The sequence below is a fragment of the Hyperolius riggenbachi genome, chromosome 8 (genome assembly GCF_040937935.1).
Source record: "Hyperolius riggenbachi isolate aHypRig1 chromosome 8, aHypRig1.pri, whole genome shotgun sequence".
Lineage (NCBI taxonomy): Eukaryota > Metazoa > Chordata > Amphibia > Anura > Hyperoliidae > Hyperolius > Hyperolius riggenbachi.
Window position 1 is genome coordinate 277956864 of NC_090653.1, and position 20096 is coordinate 277976959.

The following is a 20096-nucleotide window of genomic DNA, read 5'->3' on the forward strand; positions in this document are numbered from 1 at the left end:
CACAGACACTTGTTGCATGTACAGCCCTGTCAGTCAGTCGCAACTGGCCCTTGGCCCCTTGCTAATTCCTACTGTGCCACTGCCAGGTCCAGCACATTCAGTGCCTACCTTTTCACTGCACGTGTGTGACAGGCAGCTGCACATTTGTAATACCAGTCACTGCACCTGTTCACGGTACCTGTGTGTGTGACAGCTGCACATTTGTAATACCAATCACTGCATACCTGTTCATGTTTACTGCAGCTGCGTGACAGCAGCACGCAATGTTATATACCAGTCACTGCAAGTCGGTCCCCACACAGCATCTCTGCCTGCAGGCCGCTTGACTGCCTTCTCCGCCACCACCAACAGGGTCCAGGACTCCAGGCGAATTCCAGCAGCCGTTATAATAGTTTTTCTGGTGCGTGTACATGCCTGCCTAATTTTTCTGGCTGCATTGCGGCTGCAACAACAAAACAAAAGGCATGTACATGTGTCAATTCCCCTTCGTGATCGTTACCTTGCCACGGTGAAAGGGCTATCATAATGAAGCAATGACCGCGCTGGCTATATGAGTGTCTCGGGGGGCGCACCCAAGATAATAAGGTCGTTGCTTCATTGTGGACAGACGAAATTCGATCAGCTGGACAGTCGCTGTTGTTCTGTCATTGAGCTATCTCAGACCGGCGACCATACGGGCTTGAAAACCGCTATCGCCTTCACTCTGGCCATGGTGTGCACCAGTCCAGCACGGCCATCATTACACAAACAGCTGTTTGCGGTGCGTTACACAGTGAGTTTGGTCTGTCAGTGTGAAGCAGTACACTAATTACACTACCTGATTAATGTATACACATGCAAGATGTTTTAAAGCACTTTAGGCCTCCAATTTAGCACGCAGTGTGATTTCTGCCCTTAAAACGCTGCTGTGCGACTTTTGGCATGTATCGCACTCCGCCATGCCCCCCTCCAGGTGTTAGACCCCTTGAAACATCTTTTACATCACTTTTGTGGCCAGAATACATTTTTCTAGTTTTCCAAGTTCGCCTCCCCATTGAAGTCTATTGCGGTTCGCGAAAGTTCGCGCAAACCAAACTTTTGCGGAAGTTCACGTACGAGGTTCGCGAACCTGAAATTGGAGGTTAGAGCCATCTCTATTTCCCACTATCTTTTTAACATTACCTGCAAATTTGGTGTTGCTAGGATGTAAGGGGCCTTTGCTATTAACTGCTAAAGTCGGCGGGAGTTGTTTCCCTATGAACTATCATTTAATTTAAATGTATACTATTTTTCTTTGAAATTTTAAAATCGATTTTCGCAAAAAGTATAAGGTCTTTTTGAAATGTTTTTTCCTCTTGTAGTCACTGTCCCACTCTACATACCCTGCAAATTTGGTGTTTCTACTATGTAAGGGGACTTTGCTATTAACTGCTAAAGTCGGCGGGCGTTTAATTTTCCCACGGTCAGAAGGAGAATTTTAAAATCTATTTTCTCAAAAACTATAAGGTCTTTTTAAAAAACATTTTTACCTCTTATACCCACTGTCCCTATTTACATACCCTGCAAATCTGGTGTTTATAGCATGCAATGGGGCTTAGCTATTAACCGTTAAAGTCGGCGCCATTAAAGTCTATGGGAAAAATGCGAACACAAACTTTTTAGAAAAAAATTTGTGTTTCGCGGCAAACGCGAACCACTAAGATTCGCGCAAACAAGTGCGCCGGCGAACCGTTCGGGCCATCTCTAATCGCATGTCTCTCTGTCTTCTCCCCATACACATTACATCTCTCTGTCTCCTCTCTGTCCAAATCACACGTTTCTCAGTCCCCTCCCCATCCACATCACATGTCTCTCTGTCCCCTCTCTGTCCACATCACACGTCTCTCAGTCCCCTCCCCATCCACATCACATGTCTCTTTGTCCCCACCCTGTCCACATGACATGTATCTCTGTCCCATCCACATCACATCTCTCTCTCCCCACCCTGTCCACATCACATATCTCTCTGTTCCATCCACATCACATCTCTCTGTCCCCACCCTGTCCACATCACACGTCTCTCTCTCTCCTCCCCATCCACATCACGTCTCTCAGTCCCCTCCCCATCCACATCACATGTCTCTCTGCCCCATTCACATCACATCTATCTTTCCCCACCCTGTCCACATCACATGTCTCTCTGTCTCCTCCACATCACATCTCTCTGTCCCCACCCTGTCCACATCACACGTTTCTCAGTCCCCTCCCCATCCACATCACGTCTCTCTGTCCCATCCACATCACATCTCTCTGTCCCCACCCTGTCCACATCACATGTCTCTCTCTCTCCTCCCCATCCACATCACATCTCTCTGTCTCCACTCTGTCCACCTCACACATTTCTCAGTCCCCTCCCCATCCATATCACATGTCTCTCTGCCCCATCCACATCACATCTCTCTTTCCCCACCCTGTCCACATCACATGTCTCTCTGTCTCCTCCCCATCCACATCACATGTCTCTCTGTCCCCTCTCTGTCCACATCACACGTCTCTCAGTCCCCTCCCCATCCACATCACATGTCTCTCTGTCTCCTCCCCAGCCACGTCCATCTCTCCCCTCTCCATCCACATCACGTCTCTCTGTCCCATCAACATCACATCTCTCTTTCCCCACCCTGTCCACATCACATGTCTCTCTGTCTCCTCCCCATCCACATCACATGTCTCTCTGTCTCCTACCCAGCCACGTCCATCTCTCCCCTCTCCATCCACATTACGTCTCTCTGTCCCATCAACATCACATCTATCTTTCCCCACCCTGTCCACATCACATGTCTCTCTGTCTCCTCCACATCACATCTCTCTGTCCCCACCCTGTCCACATCACACGTTTCTCAGTCCCCTCCCCATCCACATCACGTCTCTCTGTCCCATCCACATCACATCTCTGTCCCCACCCTGTCCACATCACATGTCTCTCTCTCTCTCCTCCCCATCCACATCACATCTCTCTGTCTCCACTCTGTCCACCTCACACATTTCTCAGTCCCCTCCCCATCCACATCACATGTCTCTCTGTCCCATCAACATCACATCTCTCTTTCCCCACCCTGTCCACATCACTTGTCTCTCTGTCTCCTCCCCATCCACATCACATGTCTCTCTGTCCCCTCTCTGTCCACATCACACGTCTCTCAGTCCCCTCCCCATCCACATCACACGTCTCTTTGTCCCATCCACATCATGTCTCTCTGTCCCCACCCTGTCCACATGACATGTATCTCTGTCCCATCCACATCACATATCTCTCTCCCCACCCTGTCCACATCACAAATCTCTCTGTCCCATCCACATCACATCTCTTGGTCCCCACCCTGTCCACATCACATGTCTCTCTCTCTCCTCCCCATCCACATCACATCTCTCTGTCTCCAGTCTGTCCACATCACACGTCTCTCAGCCCCCTCCCCATCCACATCACATGTCTCTTTCCCCACCCTGTCCACATCACATGTCTCTCTGTCTACTCCACATCCACATCACATGTCTCTCTGTCTCCTCCCCATCCACATCACATGCCTCTCTCTCTCCTCCCCATCCACATCACAACTCTCTGTCTCCACTCTGTCCACATCACACGTCTCTCAGTCCCCTCCCCATCCACATCACATGTCTCTTTCCCCACCCTGTCCACATCACATGTCTCTCTGTCTCCTCCCCATCCACATCACATGTCTCTCTGTCTCCTCCCCATCCACATCACATGTCTCTCTGTCTCCTCCCCATCCACATCACTTGTCTCTCTGTCTCCTCCCCATCCACATCACATGTCTCTCTGTCTCCTAGCCGTCCACCTTACATGTCTCTCTATCTCCTCCCTGTCCACATCACATGTCTCTCTGTCTCCTCCCTGTCCATATCACACATCTCTCAGTCCCCTCCCCATGCACATCACATACCTCTCTATCCCATCCACATCACATCTCTCTTTCCCCACCCTGTCCACATCACGTCTTTCTGTCTCCTCCCTGTCCACATTACATGTCTCTCTGTCTCCTCCCCAGCCAGGTCACATGTCTATCTCTCCCCTCTCCACCCACATTAAATGTTTACTTTTCTCTTTCCCATACATATAACATGCAATAGGTGGCTCCGCTCCCCAAATCACACTCCCCATCACCACCCTCCCTAGATGTGCAGCGCGGCATTACTCACCTGCTCTCATCGTTCCAGTGATGGGATCTCCACCTGCCTGTATCCATGGCTATAGCGGTGCCTCATGTGACCTGTCATGTGCTGTTGGCTCACATGAGGTCCCGCTGTAGTTAGAGGAAGCAGGACATCACATGTGGCTGGTGATCCCATCGCTAGCAAGTGAGTGATGCGGCGCTGGTGCAGCACATACCTGGCATCCTGGGGATCAGATGCTGCAGGCCAGCAGGGAGGAGATGCTATGGGAGGAGGTGCAGCACATACCCGGCATCCTGGGGATCAGATGCTGCAGGCCAGCAGGGAGGAGATGCTATGGGAGGAGGTGCAGCACATACCCGGCATCCTGGGGATCAGATGCTGCGGGCCAGCAGGGTGGAGATGCTATGGGAGGAGGTGCAGCACATACCCGACATCCTGGGGATCAGATGCTGCGGGCCAGCAGGGAAGAGATGCTATGGGAGGAGGTGCAGCACATACCTGGCATCCTGGGGGTCAGATGCTGCAGGCCATCAGGGTGGAGATGCTATGGGAGGAGGTGCAGCACATACCCGGCATCCTGGGGATCAGATGCAGGCCAGCAGGGAGGAGATGCTATGGGAGGAGGTGCAGCACATACCCGGCATCCTGGGGATCAGATGCTGCAGGCCAGCAGGGAGGAGATGCTATGGGAGGAGGTGCAGCACATACCCGGCATCCTGGGGTTCAGATGCTGTGGGCCAGCAGGGAGGAGATGCTATGGGAGGAGGTGCAGCACATACCCGGCATCCTGGGGGTCAGATGCTGCATGCCAGCAGGGTGGAGATGCTATGGGAGGAGGTGCAGCACATACCTGGCATCCTGGGGATCAGATGCTGCAGGCCAGCAGGGAGGAGATGCTGTGGGAGGAGGTGCAGCACATACCCAGCATCCTGGGGGTCAGATGCTGCGGGCCAGCAGGGAGGATATACTATGGATGGAGGTGCAGCACATACCCGGCATCCTGGGGGTCAGATGCTGCGGGCCAGCAGGGAGGAGATGCTATGGGAGGAGGTGCAGCACATACCCGGCATCCTGGGAATCAGAGCTGGGATGCTGCGGGGCCAGCAGGGAGGAGATGCTATGGGAGGAGGTGCAGCACATACCCGGCATCCTGGGGATCAGATGCTGCGGGCCAGCAGGGAGGAGATGCTATGGGAGGAGGTGCAGCACATACCTGGCATCCTGGGGATCAGATGCTGCAGGCCAGCAGGGAGGAGATGCTATGGGAGGAGGTGCAGCACATACCCGGCATCCTGGGGATCAGATGCTGCGGGCCAGCAGGGTGGAGATGCTATAGGAGGAGGTGCAGCACATACCCGGCATCCTGGGGATCAGATGCTGCAGGCCAGCAGGAAGGAGATGCTATGGGAGGAGGTGCAGCACATACCCGGCATCCTGGGGCTCAGATGCTGCGGGCCAGCAGGGAGGAGATGCTATGGGAGGAGGTGCAGCACATACCCGGCACCCTGGGGGTCAGATGCTGCAGGCCAGCAGGGTGGAGATGCTATGGGAGGAGGTGCAGCACATACCCGACATCCTGGGGATCAGATGCTGCAGGCCAGCAGGGAGGAGATGGTATGGGAGGAGGTGCAGCACATACCCGGCATCCTGGGGATCAGATGCTGCGGGCCAGCAGGGAGGAGATGCTATAGGAGGAGGTGCAGCATGTACCCGGCATCCTGGGGAGCAGATGCTGCAGGCCAGCATGGAGGAGATGCTATGGGAGGAGGTGCAACACATACCCGGCATCCTGGGGGTCAGATGCTGTGGGCCAGCAGGGAGGAGGTGCTATGGGAGGAGGTGCAGCACATACCCGGCATCTTGGGGATCAGATGCTGCGGGCCAGCAGGGAGGAGATGCTATGGAAGGAGGTGCAGCACATACCCAGCATCCTGGGGGTCATATGCTGCGGACCAGCAGGGAGGAGATGCTATGGGAGGAGGTACAGCACATACCCGGCACCCTGGGGGTCAGATGCTGCAGGCAAGCAGGGAGGAGATGCTGTGGGAGGAGGTGCAGCACATACCTGGCATCCTGGGGATCAGATGATGAGGGCCAGCAGGGAGGAGATGCTATGGGAGGAGGTGCAGCACATACCCGGCATCCTGGGGATCAGATGCTGCGGGCCAGCAGGGAGGAGATGCTATGGGAGGAGGTGCAGCACATACCCGGCATCCTGGGGATCAGATGCTGCAGGCCAGCAGGGAGGAGATGCTATTGGAGGTGCAGCACATACCCGGCATCCTGGGGATCAGATGCTGCAGGCCAGCAGGGAGGAGATGCTATGGGAGGAGGTGCAGCACATACCTGGCATCCTGAGGATCAGATGCTGCAGGCCAGCAGGGAGGAGATGCTATGAGAGGAGGTGCAGCACATACCCGGCATCCTGGACATCAGATGCTGCGGGCCAGCAGGGAGGAGATGCTATGGGAGGAGGTGCAGCACATACCTGGCATCCTGGGGATCAGATGCTGCAGGCCAGCAGGGAGGAGATGCTATTGGAGGTGCAGCACATACCCGGCATCCTGGGGATCAGATGCTGCAGGCCAGCAGGGAGGAGATGCTATGGGAGGAGGTGCAGCACATACCCAGCATCCTGGGGGTCATATGCTGCGGACCAGCAGGGAGGAGATGCTATGGGAGGAGGTACAGCACATACCCGGCACCCTGGGGGTCAGATGCTGCAGGCAAGCAGGGAGGAGATGCTATGGGAGGAGGTGCAGCACATACCTGGCATCCTGGGGATCAGATGATGAGGGCCAGCAGGGAGGAGATGCTATGGGAGGAGGTGCAGCACATACCCGGCATCCTGGGGATCAGATGCTGCGGGCCAGCAGGGAGGAGATGCTATAGGAGGAGGTGCAGCATGTACCCGGCATCCTGGGGAGCAGATGCTGCAGGCCAGCATGGAGGAGATGCTATGGGAGGAGGTGCAACACATACCCGGCATCCTGGGGGTCAGATGCTGTGGGCCAGCAGGGAGGAGGTGCTATGGGAGGAGGTGCAGCACATACCCGGCATCTTGGGGATCAGATGCTGCGGGCCAGCAGGGAGGAGATGCTATGGGAGGAGGTGCAGCACATACCCAGCATCCTGGGGGTCATATGCTGCGGACCAGCAGGGAGGAGATGCTATGGGAGGAGGTACAGCACATACCCGGCACCCTGGGGGTCAGATGCTGCAGGCAAGCAGGGAGGAGATGCTATGGGAGGAGGTGCAGCACATACCTGGCATCCTGGGGATCAGATGATGAGGGCCAGCAGGGAGGAGATGCTATGGGAGGAGGTGCAGCACATACCCGGCATCCTGGGGATCAGATGCTGCGGGCCAGCAGGGAGGAGATGCTATGGGAGGAGGTGCAGCACATACCCGGCATCCTGGGGATCAGATGCTGCAGGCCAGCAGGGAGGAGATGCTATTGGAGGTGCAGCACATACCCGGCATCCTGGGGATCAGATGCTGCAGGCCAGCAGGGAGGAGATGCTATGGGAGGAGGTGCAGCACATACCTGGCATCCTGAGGATCAGATGCTGCAGGCCAGCAGGGAGGAGATGCTATGAGAGGAGGTGCAGCACATACCCGGCATCCTGGACATCAGATGCTGCGGGCCAGCAGGGAGGAGATGCTATGGGAGGAGGTGCAGCACATACCTGGCATCCTGGGGATCAGATGCTGCAGGCCAGCAGGGAGGAGATGCTATTGGAGGTGCAGCACATACCCGGCATCCTGGGGATCAGATGCTGCAGGCCAGCAGGGAGGAGATGCTATGGGAGGAGGTGCAGCACATACCTGGCATCCTGAGGATCAGATGCTGCAGGCCAGCAGGGTGGAGATGCTATGGGAGGAGGTGCAGCACATACCCGGCATCCTGGGGATCAGATGCTGCAGGCCAGCAGGGAGGAGATGCTATGGGAGGAGGTGCAGCACATACCTGGCATCCTGAGGATCAGATGCTGCAGGCCAGCAGGGAGGAGATGCTATGAGAGGAGGTGCAGCACATACCCGGCATCCTGGACATCAGATGCTGCGGGCCAGCAGGGAGGAGATGCTATGGGAGGAGGTGCAGCACATACCTGGCATCCTGGGGATCAGATGCTGCAGGCCAGCAGGGAGGAGATGCTATTGGAGGTGCAGCACATACCCGGCATCCTGGGGATCAGATGCTGCAGGCCAGCAGGGAGGAGATGCTATGGGAGGAGGTGCAGCACATACCCAGCATCCTGGGGGTCATATGCTGCGGACCAGCAGGGAGGAGATGCTATGGGAGGAGGTACAGCACATACCCGGCACCCTGGGGGTCAGATGCTGCAGGCAAGCAGGGAGGAGATGCTATGGGAGGAGGTGCAGCACATACCTGGCATCCTGGGGATCAGATGATGAGGGCCAGCAGGGAGGAGATGCTATGGGAGGAGGTGCAGCACATACCCGGCATCCTGGGGATCAGATGCTGCGGGCCAGCAGGGAGGAGATGCTATAGGAGGAGGTGCAGCATGTACCCGGCATCCTGGGGAGCAGATGCTGCAGGCCAGCATGGAGGAGATGCTATGGGAGGAGGTGCAACACATACCCGGCATCCTGGGGGTCAGATGCTGTGGGCCAGCAGGGAGGAGGTGCTATGGGAGGAGGTGCAGCACATACCCGGCATCTTGGGGATCAGATGCTGCGGGCCAGCAGGGAGGAGATGCTATGGGAGGAGGTGCAGCACATACCCAGCATCCTGGGGGTCATATGCTGCGGACCAGCAGGGAGGAGATGCTATGGGAGGAGGTACAGCACATACCCGGCACCCTGGGGGTCAGATGCTGCAGGCAAGCAGGGAGGAGATGCTATGGGAGGAGGTGCAGCACATACCTGGCATCCTGGGGATCAGATGATGAGGGCCAGCAGGGAGGAGATGCTATGGGAGGAGGTGCAGCACATACCCGGCATCCTGGGGATCAGATGCTGCGGGCCAGCAGGGAGGAGATGCTATGGGAGGAGGTGCAGCACATACCCGGCATCCTGGGGATCAGATGCTGCAGGCCAGCAGGGAGGAGATGCTATTGGAGGTGCAGCACATACCCGGCATCCTGGGGATCAGATGCTGCAGGCCAGCAGGGAGGAGATGCTATGGGAGGAGGTGCAGCACATACCTGGCATCCTGAGGATCAGATGCTGCAGGCCAGCAGGGAGGAGATGCTATGGGAGGAGGTGCAGCACATACCCGGCATCCTGGACATCAGATGCTGCGGGCCAGCAGGGAGGAGATGCTATGGGAGGAGGTGCAGCACATACCTGGCATCCTGGGGATCAGATGCTGCAGGCCAGCAGGGAGGAGATGCTATTGGAGGTGCAGCACATACCCGGCATCCTGGGGATCAGATGCTGCAGGCCAGCAGGGAGGAGATGCTATGGGAGGAGGTGCAGCACATACCTGGCATCCTGAGGATCAGATGCTGCAGGCCAGCAGGGTGGAGATGCTATGGGAGGAGGTGCAGCACATACCCGGCATCCTGGGGATCAGATGCTGCTGGGCCAGCAGGGAGGAGATGCTGTGGGAGGAGGTGCAGCACATACCCAGCATCCTGGGGATTAGATCTGTGGGCCAGCAGGGAGGAGGTGCTATGGGAGGAGGTGCAGCACATACCCGGCATCCTGGGGATTAGATCTGTGGGCCAGCAGAGAGGAGATGCTATGGGAGGAGGTGCAGCACATACCCGGCATCCTGGGGATCAGATGGTGCAGGCCAGCAGGGAGGAGATGCTATGGGAGGAGGTGCAGCACATACCCGGCATCCTGGGGATCAGATGCTGCGGGCCAGCAGGGAGAAGATGCTATGGGAGGAGGTGCAGCACATACCCGGCATCCTGGGCATCAGATGCTGCAGGCCAGCAGGGAGGAGATGCTGTCTTGAGGGAAGCAGAGGCAGGTAAGCGTAGTGCCAGAGCCTCAAATGCACAGCCTGATGTGTCTCTCCTCTTTGGTCCAGCTTTGCACACACACTTCGGCGGGCATCCTCACAATATATTACCTCAGGCGGCTTAAAGAACAACTGTTAGCCATAATATGCCACCTATTAGATTTCATTAATTTTTTAATCTTCTTAATGAACTACCCCCCTCCTGGCAGTGGCCATCTTGGTTCCTAAGGTAGATTCTTCCCCCCCCCCCCTTCCGATCCCCCTCCTCCCCGCACTTATTCTGAGCACAGCGGGGAGGATAAATGTAGCAGGCACAGACTCACCTAATAATGGATCCAAGCGCTGCTGTTCTCATCTATTCTCTGCACTACCGCCGGAGGCAGTGCAGAGAGTATAGAGGGGAACTGCAGAGCCTGGAACCATTGTTAGGCGAGTCTGTGTGCACCGCCTTTATCCTTCCCCATTCATCAGTGCGGGGAAGAGGGGGAATGCGGCGGTGGCGGCTGATGCAGCAGGCGGGCGGAGACCGAGCGGACATGCTACCGGAGGAGAGGGGCAGATGACAGAGACAGGAGATAGCTTCTGGCCCCCCTCCCTGCGCTCTAACAACGGCTAGATCCACCGCAGTGAAGGGGAGACCAGGTGGCGAATCGCAGCGCAGAGAGGTGAGTGACAGAGGCTTCAGCCAATCAGGCTGATTCAGCTTGCCTGTCACTTCTCTTCTGCGGCCGTGCGTACCCTCTTAGAGCCTGGGGGGCATGAGGAGGAAAAACCTTTCAGGGAAAAAAGTAAGATCGATTTTAAATGTTTGAATTGCATTGTTAGCACCCTTTTTTTTTGCTGTGTAACACCCTGCAATAGAAAATGTATTTTGCATTTAATGCCTAACAGTTACTCTTTAAAGTCTAGAAGCGGCCCTGTTTATAGATGATATAAAAATATATAATACAATGATTTCCCTAGGGGAAGATGTCAATGGAATCAAACACATATGGAAGGCTTAATATCAATAACAGCCACTGTAAAGTACATAAAATGAATGGAAAAACAATCAATATGATCGCTCCCCTAGGAAAATCATGTAATAATTGCTGCATCCTATAGATGCAATGAACAGTCGCATAGGGAAAGGCTAAACTGGTGCAGCAGGGGAGGGATTGGGGGAGGGGTGACATATACTAAGCTACCTATACCCTTCTCACCTATACAGGGGACACCTGTAAGCCAGGAAACCTCCTGGGCGGCATGCTGTAATGGTGACGGGCATACCACTTTGATGTTCTTTTTGCTGCTCGTCACCATTACGGGCTAAACACCAGGGTGCTTAAAGAGAACCCGAGGTGCGTTTGAAGAATGTTATCTGCATACGGAGGCTGGATCTGCCTATACAGCCCAGCCTCTGTTGCTATCCCAAACCCCCCTAAGGTCCCCCTGCACTCTGCAATCCCTCATAAATCACAGCCACGCTGCTGACAAACAGCTTGTCAGAGCTGGCTGTGTTTATCTCTATAGTGTCAGTCTGCTGCTCTCCCCGCCTCCTGCAGGACTCCAGTCCCCGCCTGCATCCCTTCCCTCCCTGCTGAATGGAGGGAAGGGACGGAGGCAGGGACCGGAGCTATGCAGGAGGCGGGGGAGCAGCTGAGACTGACACTACAGATGTAAACACAGCCTCACAGCACGGCTGTGATTTATTAGGGATTGCAGAGTGCAGGGGGACCTTAGTGGGGTTTGGGATAGCAACAGAGGCTGAGCTGTATAGGCAGATCCAGACTCTGTATGCAGATAACATTCTTTAAACACACCTCGGGTTCTCTTTAATAACGGTCCCACTTTTGCTGTAGGTCCTCTACTTCATGTAACTAAGTCCGAACCTGGGTCAGTTGCCTAATGCTGACTTATAATTGCAAGGTAACACCAAGATCTGCACTGAGACTCCTATTCTTGCTTTGCTGATGTAATGAAGAATGCTGCACCGTGTATTTCTGAAACCAAATAAATTTCCTTAACTGCTTGAATGTCTATGGTCTACATCGATATCAGCTACAGCTGTGGGAATGTCAGTTAACTAAGTGCAGTTCTTATACTGCTGGTGCTGAAAGGCGGTAATCGGTATACTTGACTAGCGTGACTGCTAATATGTCAATTAATGGAGTAGCGGCCGCACTAGTCAAGTATCGCGGTCGCGGTGCTTTAATGGCGTGCGTAAGTTACAATGATTTATTCTCGCTTCAGACTCTCTTTAAGGTGCATGCGCTCATTGTAACTTACGGTAAACTAATGAAACAAACAATTGTATCTATCTTCCTTCTCCTAAAAATGACTTTTTTAAGATATTCCACAGTTTTATTTTATGTTTAAATCTACTTTTAAAGTTTTAACTGTTATATTGTTTTTGTTCAATGACACATTCATTGAAGTATGCCAGAGCTAAAATCAATGAACTATTGACTCTTTTTATCTCTTTCCTGCTCTCAGAAGCCATTTTCTGCTAGGAAAGTGTTTTATAGTTGGAATTTCTTATCAGTGAGGGTCACACTGTAGTCACTTCCTGTCTGAGTCAGGACTGAGTCAGCCACTTACATACCTGATATTTAACTCATTCAGACAGAGAAAGAAAAAAAGGAACACAGCCTAGTTATTTGTGTGCTTGGCACTGTACATACCCATGTCTATCTCATCATGTCACAGGTCACCTCGGGTATCCCTTACATTTTTTCAGTGTGCACCAAATATACAAAGTACAGAATTGGTAATTATGGCAACAAGCGTAACATGATGAATAAAATGTATAACAAATTCCAAGACTCAAAAAGGTGAGAGAGCTCTGCCCTTGCGAGCTTACAATCTAAAGGAATGGGGGGTGGTGGAGAGGTACAAGAAGTGGGGTAGTATACAAAATTCATACCTAATCCCCAATTCCCCCCTACTAACCCAGTATTCTAGCCAGATGTACCCTATAATCCCTACTCCTTCCCCAGTATTGTAGCTAGATGTGCCCCCTAATTCCCCAACCCTCCTCAGTGTTGTCCCCAGCATTAGAGAGTTTAAGCAGCACACACTCCGGGTTGCAGGCACAGGAGGTCCTGGGTCCAGCCTGTCTTTCACTGCTCTGTACTTCCTGTTTCCCAGATTGGACACTAGAGCCCAAACTAAAAAGCAGGAAGTATAGAGTGGCGGCAGTGCAGGGAATACAGACGGGACCTCCAGTGCCTAAAACCCAGAAGAAGTGTGTGTGTGCTGACTGCGGTCGTAACACTGTGGATGAGAGGTGCGCACGGGGTGGGGGCATGGGGGGGTGCACACACATTGGGCATCACAGAGGAGAGGGGGGCGCATGGGTCCAGATTGAATCCAAAGCCCAGTGAATAGTGCCACACACCCCGGGCCCCAGGTAGCTGCTGTTTTCCTCCTCTCCCGTCCCATGTGTCAACTTTGCCTCAGTTCGTGGCGTGTGCGGTTGGGGTAGAAAAGAGGGATGCTGGGTTTTCCTCACACGTTTGCCTGAGGCTGGGTGCACACATAACAGAAACGCTAGCGTAGCGGAAAACGCAGCGTTTTATGCAGCATTGTTAGTCTATGGGGCGCAGAAGAAGATGCCGTTTCAAGGCATTTTTACAGTATGCGTTTCTCAAACGCTGGTAGTGATGCATATTATGCAGGATGGCTGACAAAACGTACATAATGGAAGTCTATGGTAACGCATAAGCATTGTGTTTTGCATTAAAAATGGAAGATTTCAGATGTGTTTCCGCTTCCTGTGGTCTGCCTAGTGATTTGCATAAATTTAAATAAAAAAACGCATACAAACCGCTTATGTGTTTTACATTAGTGAACCACAAACGCATTAAAACGCATGCAAAACACATGAAAAAGCGCATCTGCGTTAAAAAGTGCAAATGCAAAATGCACCAAAAACGCGGTAAAAACGCAATAGCAAATCGCAAACGCACCATCCTATAAAGCTACTTTTTCATGCTATATCATATATGAACCCAGCCTGAGGCAGCAAAAAGTCTAAAGCCGGCCCTGTGGACAACTCGCACTGCGCACAGCAAGGAGCCGAGCCTGAGTGGCACTGTGCTGCTGTGCGCATGCAAGCCGTCTGCAGGTACGAAGTGCAGCCAAGCTCCGCCCACAAGCCCTTGACAACATGCTACAGGGGGTACCAGTTCCGGAACGGCAAGGAGGAGGGTGACAGGGGAAGCCTCTGAATTATCCATGAACTTCCCTCTGCTTAGGGAATCACCCATTTGGGGCAATTATTTTAAGTACAGGTACACTTTAAAGCTAAGCGCGGATGCTACATGTAACTACAATAACACAAACTCTGCATTTTCCAGTAATCATTGCTATGTTCTGATATGACCCAGGTAAGAGGCAGACACATGTCCTGTGGTGATCTCTGACCTTAGTGAAGCAACCCCATAATTAATCACATAGATTGTGGTAAAGAGACTCTGTAACAAAAAAAAAAAACACCACCCTGGGGGGTACTTACCTCAAGAGGGGCCTCTGGATCCTAATGAGGCTTACCCATCCTCCTAAGCCTCAGGGCCCTTTCACACTGGCGCAGTGCATTGCTGCAAATTGCTGCACCGCTACCGCAGCCTAATGTAACCCTATGGGGAATTTCATACTTTGCAGTATGCTGCGCTGGAAGTGCAAAATTTAACGCTAGCGCAGAACTACGTTACCGTGCAATACCTGCGGTGATCTGCGTTGGCCCGGAAGTCATGTTAGTCAATGGCGACGCAGGGTTCTCTGGCGTAGCGGCACACATGCGCGGAAGCGCATACCCGAAGCAGGAAGTGACTGCAAGCACACGTCACTTCCTGCTTGGAAGATTGCCAGACAGGGAACACTGTGTACCAACGCGGTGTTCCTTGAAGGCCTTTTTTTTCCATGGCGATGCGGTGCATTACCGCCAGTTTGCAGCGTGAAAGCAGCCTCAGGGATCCCGTGCTGTCTCACCGGAAAATACAGATGCAATAGTGCCTGCACTATTATTGCTACTGTTATCCTGCGCAGGTGCCATAGGCAAACGCAGGGGGGGATTACAGCTGCCCAGAATCCCCCCTCAGACCAGGGCAGGTGCAGTGTCTGAGGACAGGCACAAGGTGAGACACCAGAATATCTGCAGGTATCCTGCAGCTCACAGCACCGCCCCCTTTCTTTTCCTGCTACAGATGACTTTGGATGGAGCAGCAGCAGCTCTGGGGAACTTAAAAGAGACAGGTGTTTGGGTGAATGCTTCACTTAGCAATGTTGACTGTCCTCATTATTATCTGTATCCAAACTGTTCCTGATCAATCCCATTGTCGATCAGGAGCAGATCAGACATTTAGGAAATAAGTATCAGATCCTATCAGTCAGACGGGGAAATTGCATTATGTGTGCCCAGCATGATGATGTCCTACCATATTATTATACTGTATTGTGCGTGGCTGAGGGAGACCTTTCAGGAATTCCCACTTGAAAATCCTGGGTTTGCCCCTGGGTGCAGTAGCGGTTTTCCGATCGCACTCAGGCCGAAATAGCTGAGCCCGATCAGGTCCCCTTTACTGCACAACCGCAAGTCTAATCGGAAAGCCGCTACTGCGCCTGCGCTGGATTGTGGAAGGTAGATATTTACCTTGCAGGTGTTCGGGTTCTGCCAGCACTGGATCCCAGAGGGCAGGGATGGTCGTATTCAGCCAACTTCGCTACGCTGCAACTATGCGTAGTTCTACGCAATGATGCTTCGCAAACTACGGTTTCAAAATCAGAAGCTTCGCTACGTTTGCATTTCGTAGACAACGCATTAAAATACGGAAGCTTCGCGAAGTGCGAAGCGTAGTGTATGCGGACGCTTATTCCCTTATGTGGAAAAATTTCCGCAATAATCCGCTAAATATGCGCATGGGTGAACGAATATATGCGTACATTCCACCTTCCAATGCGGAATTGTATACGTATAGAAGGGCAATAATATTTCTGCGCATGCGCAATGATCCGTATAGACGCAGTTACCGCACGCGTAGTTGACTTCGCAATACATATGTCAACTACGAGTATTGGGCGAAGCTTTGCATAGCAGTATTTCGACTACGCGGAAATACGTACACAATGTTTTTAAACTTCGTCTATGAACTACGATGTGTAGTTGCGGACTATGATGCGTAGATTCGCACTGGCGTAGTTTACGAGCAACCCTGCCGGAGGGTGAAGGGAATGGCGAAAACCTCGTTAGGATCCAGTGGCTTCCCCCTCCTGAGGCAAGTACCCCCAAGGGCTGTTTTTCTAGTTACAGATTTCCTTCAAACACCTAGCATGAGATCATGAGATGGGTGAGGGTACTTACCGGTGCTCCCTGCCGAGGACATGATGAGAGGAGATACAATGAGCTGCAGCTGCTAGGATGAGAGTCCTTCGTTCTCCCTGTCATGGTGATTCTGTCCCTGAGCTCGGTCACATGATGTCTTTAGCACGCATGGAAGAGAGGTCTAACAGCGGGAGTGTTGCTGGAATTCTGAACGATGTCTCTCCACGCCTCCAATGAGATGCTACCAGTCAGGTTGTGTGTGGTGGGTAAAACCGCTCCTCCGCCCCCCCCCCCCCCCCCCCCCCTTCCACCTTCAGCACCTGTCTGGAATCTTTATGAAGTGTTATATTTCAGTGTGCATGAAGCAAGCTGGTGAGGAGAAAATCCTCACGTGAGGTAAATTGCTTAATGCGAGGTAAATGTACCGATTGTACGCTGTGCGTGATACCGGCAGTGTAGCCTAAGCTCTTAAAGAGACTCTGAAGCGAGAATAAATCTCGCTTCAGAGCTCATAGTTAGCATGTGTGCCCCTGCTAAAACGCTGCTATCCCGCGGCTAAACGGGGGTCCCTTCACCCCCAAACCCACCCCCGTAAACCTTGGTCGTAGACTTGGTCGTAAATCTTCTTTTCCTGGAGGCAGGGCTAACGGCTGCAGCCCTGTCTCTAGTCGCGTGTATCAGACGCGCATCGCCGCCTCTCCCCCGCCCCTCTCAGTCAAGGAAGACTGAGAGGGGCGGGGTAGAGGCGGAGATACGCGTCTGACAGACGCGCGTGGGGCAGGGCTGCGGCGGTTAGCCCTGCCCCAATGCGGAAGCGCTCCCCCGCTGTACGGAGGGGATTTGGGGGTGAAGGGACCCCCGTTAAGCCGCGGGATAGCGGCGTTTTAGCAGGGGCGCACATGCTAACTATGAGCTCTGAAGCGAGATTTATTCTCGCTTCAGAGTCTCTTTAAGGTGCATGCGCTCATTGTAACTTACGCACGCCATTAAAGCACCGCGACCGCGATACTTGACTAGTGCGGCCGCTACTCCATTAATTGACATATTAGCAGTCACGCTAGTCAAGTATACCGGTGTCGGTGCTGTACTAGCGCGTAAGTTACAACCTTAAAGTGATCCTTAAAGGACTTACGAGGCCAACGGTGGAAAAAAAGTGAATTACCTGTATCGTCGTTTCAGGCACAGAGGACGCCGTCCGCGCCCTCCGTGCCGATCCGCCGGGTCCCCCCGCTCATTATCCCCCCTGGCCGGCTCCCGGCCCGGCCCGGGTCGGGCTCTCCTGCCTCACGAAAGATGGCCACTTCCTCTGGCCGCGGCTGCGCAGTCCGCCTGGCCGTGAGTGCGGTTGCGCAGCTCTAGGGCCAACCCCCCCGATCCACGCTACGTAGCCGGCCAGGGGGGATAATGAGCGGTGGGACCCGGCGGATCGGCACGGAGGGCACGGCCGGCGTCCTCCGTGCCTGAAACGACGATACAGGTAATTCACTTTTTTTCCACCGTTTGCGTCGTAAGTCCTTTAAGTAAAAAAAAAAAGACTTTTACTCACCTGGGGCTTCCAATAGCCCCCTGCAGCTGTCCGGTGCAATCGCAGTGTCCCTCCGATCCTCGTGTCCCCGCCGGCAGCCACTTCCGGTTTCGTCAGGAGACGACAGGCTGGAAACGAGAGTGATTCTTTGTGTTCCCAGCCACAATTGCACCCTCTATGCTGCTATATGCTTCATGCTATATATATATACCTGCGGCGAACGCAGAGCCGGATTAAGGCTAAATGGGGCCCTAAGCAAAGTAACTGATTTGGGCCCCCCTTCATGTCGTAATAGAATCAGAAGATGCAGCTGCACAGCAATATGTCGCACACACCGGGGCAGCCGAGCTACTGGTTGCTATGGGCAACAGCCCGCTTTCCTCTGTGGGTGCACAATGCAGGGAATAGCAGCGGCAAAATGCAGAGTGAGAGATGAATGGCTGGGACATTTGCACTCAGGGGCTGGGGCACCCCTGTGAAGAGGGCGCCAGATATCACAGCAGCAGCACTTTCCCCTGCATCTCCAGCCTGGCAATAGCAGAAAGCTCTGGACACCCCTGTTCCCCAGACAGCATTACATAACCACCCCCACCACCGAACAACCGATTTCCTCCCAAACTAGACAGCCACCATGCAGCCTCCATCCCAGTGAATACGATAGTCCAGCAGAGAAGGCAGCCGCAGCGGGGGAGAATGACAGCACCAGATGACTCACATTCACCTATTGCGATCCAGGCAATAGAGGTCCCGTCATCCGGAGCCCATCTGTCTCCTCTAGAATGCTGTCGCTCTGTTACTACTACTATCACTACTTCCTGTCTGATCTGAGAATCAGGAAGTTCAGAGCGAGCAGCTGCACTGTAGATGAGACAGATGGGTTTCAGATGACGGGATCTCTATCGCTTGGATCATGGATAGGTGAGTGAGCGTTTGCCATCTGCTGCTATCATTCTTGCTGCAGCTGTAGTTCGCTGTGGGAAGGGAGGGCGGAGTGGGCAGCGGCAGAGCGCACAGTAGCAGGAGGGGGACCTAGGAGGAGAGCCTGGCTCTGAAGACAATCAGCAGCGCACGGCATCATTTGACAAGACAAGACAAATAACATTTATATCGCGCTTTTCTCCTGGCGGACTCAAAGCGCCAGAGCTGCAGTCACTAGGACGCGCCCTATAGGCAATAGCAGTGTTAGAGAGACTGGCCTAAGGTCTCCTACTGAATAGGTGCTGGCTTACTGAACAGGCAGAGCCGAGATTCGTACCCTGGTCTCCTGTGTCAGAGGCAGAGCCCTTAAAGGGACTCCGAGCAGTGCCTGTGGGTATGCCTTTAAGCATACCCACAACTAATTAATTACATCCTCACACCTACCAGCATGATGTTTGTAATTATATCCCCCTGGGTTCCTTATATTTCATTGCATTGTGCTGAATCAAGCTGCCGACTTTGGAGAAAAGTCGTCCTGTGGCCGTGATTTCGATCGCGAAAATAGCAAAAACTAAAAGGCATAGGGTGGCCGTTTATATATCATTGGAAAGAGGAGAAAGAGAGCTTTAAAATTATATGCATCTTTCCATAGTTACTGCACTGCTAAGAGTCCCTTTAACCATTATACCATCCAGCTACCGCTGACAGGATGGCGAGGGCTGGTTTATGTGCTGATGGGGCCCCTTTGACTCTGAATGGGGCCCCAAGCAGCTGCTTTTGTTGCCTGGTCGGTAATCCGGCCCTGGGTGAACGGCTGCGGGCAGAGCTGTGGCGAGGGACGTCCTGGGAGCTTGGAGCTGGAGGAAGCCCCGGGTAAGTACCACTCATTTTAGCATTTTTCCCCTGACAACTCCTTTAAGGTGGCGACGCACGATACAATAAAATGATCCGATTTTACGGCAATTCGATAAAAACAATCTGCTCTCCCGAAAAGTCATTCGACTGAAAAATATGATCGAATTTTCCGTTTTTTGCGATTTTTATCGAACTGGAGTGCCAGATATTTTTCTTCAATCTTTCTAAAGATTGTATGATGTATGTTAGATTGTCACTTTATTAATATACACACCCTAGCAATTTTCTCTGATTTTCCAATCATTTTTATCATAATTGGGGACAAAATTGAACATAGATGTGTGGTACATTGGTCATATTTTTGAAATGTTACAATCAGTCAGAAAAATTGATTGCAATTCTTAAAT